At 30.3% G+C, this 3,873-nt stretch overlaps 1 protein-coding gene across 4 annotated transcripts in view; it reads right to left on the minus strand.

Moving 5' to 3' along the window:
* Nucleotides 1-2,482: 2,482 nt before the first annotated feature.
* The window catches only part of LOC125040548 (protein trachealess-like), a 134,867-nt gene continuing 133,476 nt past the window's right edge, over nucleotides 2,483-3,873 (minus strand). For all 4 annotated transcript variants that reach the window (XM_047635136.1, XM_047635134.1, XM_047635138.1 and 1 more), the window contains one exon: nucleotides 2,483-3,873. This exon is cut by the window's right edge and continues 1,307 nt beyond it. The gene's annotated coding sequence lies outside the window, so the exon portion shown is untranslated.

Raw genomic sequence — 3,873 nt, forward strand, 5'->3', positions numbered from 1 at the left:
TATATATATACAATACACACATACACAAATCAGTTCTCCAAACATCCTTAATTTGGCTGGACCGACCAAAATTCAGGGGATTCCCCTTCAGGTCATTTGAAACAAAATAGGCAAGTGTTACTAATGGGTTCTCTACCGATTTTTTAAAATTCTTATTCTCGAAAGATTAACATCCCTTGCTGCTAAATCGCAAAAGAAGCACATACACCTAATCACGTCAAAACAGGAAACATACGTAAAGATTTACCTGACGTATATTTTACACAAACATGGAATTTAACGAGCTTAAAATGAGTCAAGAATTCCCCAGGTTTCATATTGCTTGCCTTAATTGGTGTTTACTTGTGTACATGACGTGATCAACATCAAAATTGCCTTGGTTGAAAATATGAGCAAGATAATGGATATTCTAACATCTTTATACTTGTATTTATGTTTGTGATCGAGGTATGTCTACGTTAAAATGCCTTTTTTATTGTCAGCTACGCATTATCTTTATTTAAAGTATTTTTTTTCAGAGTAATTATATATAATTGTATTCATGGACGGAGAATGTGCAAGAATTCGCATATATAAGAATGATGGATATATTACTGACTCTTTAATGTATCGGTATTATCGATTTTTTTCATGTCATTTCATTGCATTATATATTCCCAAACAAAATAACTCCTTGTACGCAGATGTATAGAATTTCCAAAATGGAAGATTCGCTCGTATCCTCAATTACAATAAGCTAACTTCGATACTTTTCACGTGTACTTCCGATGTAGACATAAAAACATAACCGTAATATCGAAAACAACAAAAAAAGAAACCTATTTTCTTCTTCTTTTCCTTTTATCCCTTCTTTTTTTTTAAATTCTCTGCCATCCTCGTTTCATCTCTCTCTCTCTCTCTCTCTCTTTCACAAGCATTAACCAACGCTCTACGCTCCTTCAAACACACTTGGATTGCGCACTAGAAAGCCTCCTGGGCGTATATCACAAGATTAATTACATATGTTTATTTTTAGTATCGTGAATTTAAGGTATGAAGGAATGCATGGAATGTTTTGGTACTCCTTTGCAATGCACATAACTTACGTCTTGGTTTTCAAACTTAAATTAAAAATCTTACAAATTCATCTTATCTACAAAATAAAGCATTTCATTCAGAAACAAACACATTAAAAGAGAACTAGTAGCACTGTTATCATTATTATTATTTCATGCTTTAAAAAGTTCACAATGAAAGAAAATAAATCTAACATTATTTATATACTGTGGCATCAAGGATTAAAAAAAACAAAAACAAAACAAATAAGGAGGTAAATAGAATGAAAAACAAAATAAATACTTTAGAGGCATAATGGGTCTAGACTCTACAGCAAAACAAACACAAAAGTTAACAAAAAAAAACAAAAAAAAAAACAGTAAAATCACCTGGTATAAAGCTGACCACGAAATATAGTTAGAATATACTGTATCACAACCAAGGTTTCTCCACCCCGTAAATATACATAGAAAGATCAAATAAAAAGTCCGGTAAAAAAAAAAAAAAAATAAAAAAATAAAATAAAATATATAGATATAAAAAAAAAGAGAAAGAAAAAAAAAATGCGCCACACATTCATAAGGGTGATAATCAGGGCTGTAGACAATGGGAACATCGGCTCTATGGGGAATGCGTTTTAGACATATTTATTTTTTTTCACATATATTCAATTCCTCTTCTTTCAGAACTATCCGCCTTCCCATACATTCTAACCAACACTCATTATCGATAAATAATAACTAACATCCCTAAACTAAAACGTAATGAGCAGGGAGAGGGTTTTTTTTCTTGATATGGAAATTATATCTAAAAGAAATGAAAAAAAAATTACATAATCGTTAGGGGGGTTAGTGTATCAGAGTGAAGACAATTCCAGCGCGGCGAGAGAGACAATTCACACATATACACACAGATTCAGAACAGTGATGGTAAAATGATAATAATCAATAATAATGATAATTATAGTAATAGTATTGAAACAAGAGTGATACTGATAATAATAATAGTGATAATAGTAACAGTAATGATAATAATAATAATAATAATAGTATTAATTGTTTTGATAAAGTAATAATAATATCAATCATAAAAAAACAATAGTAGTAATAATAATAATAATAATAATAATAATCATAATAATAATAATAATAATAACAGTAATAGAAGTCAATATAAGAAATACTGATAAAAATGATAATAACGGCGAATATACTAGTATTAATGATAAAGATAATAACAAATAACAATAAGAAACAAAGTTTTTCTTACAAAGAAACAAAATCAGTTAATACATATCATCCTCGATTTTTTTCTGCCAACCATATGCTACTCATTTCTAAATAATTATATTTTCATTACGTATGTAAATGTGTGTTTGGCTACATGTAGTTTAATACTGTGAGTTTAAACAGAAAATTGACTTAAATGTTTGGAGGACATGATAGGGAAAAAAAATAATAACTAAAAGAAAAAAAAAAATTGACCGCAAAGAATTTTTTAAAAAACCGACCCTTCTTTTCGTATACATTCAAAAATTCATTATAAACAACTCTATTACCCTCGACAACTAAACTATCGTGAACTGTCTTGCTCGCCACTGTTATACAGGATATATATAATATAAATTTACGAGAGAATACGTTTAACTTGAGATTGATAATTCTTAGCCATTGCTTCACCACAGTCTGCAGTGATGGGTACTTAATCGCTAAACATTAAGTAGTTAAATAATAATCAGACAGAGCTATTTACACAATCAAAAAGAGAATACAACCAAATTGGATCAAACTGCTCAGTCTCCACAGTTCATACTAAGCAGGTGGTTCACAGAAACTTTTTTATTTTTTTCAAAAGCACCATAAATTCAAAAGAAAAAAACATGTCTTTACCATTAAATTATTTACAATATCTTACATTACCTTTTAATTAATTGTGTTAATTTTTTTTTTTGGATACATGGGAACACAAACTTATATTACTTCTGCGATATGGTAATGGTGATATTCACAAATATTTTTTTTTTACTCTTTTTTTTAACGTTATTTTTTTCTTCTTCGACAACCTCAATATTGCACTCAGAATTCAATATATATATACTTTTTTTGCTCCATAATCTGAAACTTCCATATTACATAGGTGTTGCTGAGCTGCAGTGCTTCCGAATATCTAATGAGCTATAATTACACTAACCAGTATGGCTCCAATATTTGTAATAATTATTTTTTTGGTAATGATCATTTTTTTTTTTACAGAACACTGAATACACACTTATGTTACAGTATCATCAACAGTCATTCTGGTCAATGAGTCATTCTTTTATAATGCGTTTATAAAATTGAACATTCAGTAAGAAAAAACTAAGCCATATGTAACTATCATTTGGATGATTGTAGTTGCTTTTTTGCACAATTCGATTCGTAAATTTACAATTTACCTTTTCCACTCTTTTGTTAGTCCTAAATCCTAGGGAATTAAAGTCAATAGGAGTCAAGACGGCCTATCTGAAAGAGCACCTACTGCCCAGAACTTGAAATTACTATAATTATTCTTATAATATGACAATATATTACTCTAAGTGGGTTGACTGAAAAAAAAGAAAGAAAAAAAAAATCCTCAGGCCCTACAATGACAGATTCAGACGTGTGGATATGTTTTAACTCATTCCCATGAGCTTCGTTCACCTCCAAAATGAAAGAATCACTGGTACCAGTTTTTCCTTTATAGCCTGGCTACGACGTGGAGAAACAGCAGCGATATGTATCCAGGGGAGCCCGCGGAAGACAGACAAACAGAGCTGTAGAAAACATACACTCCATCTTGGCTCCTCACCCTCTGAGG

Source organism: Penaeus chinensis, chromosome 29 (assembly GCF_019202785.1).
Source record: "Penaeus chinensis breed Huanghai No. 1 chromosome 29, ASM1920278v2, whole genome shotgun sequence".
Taxonomy (NCBI): Eukaryota; Metazoa; Arthropoda; class Malacostraca; order Decapoda; family Penaeidae; genus Penaeus; species Penaeus chinensis.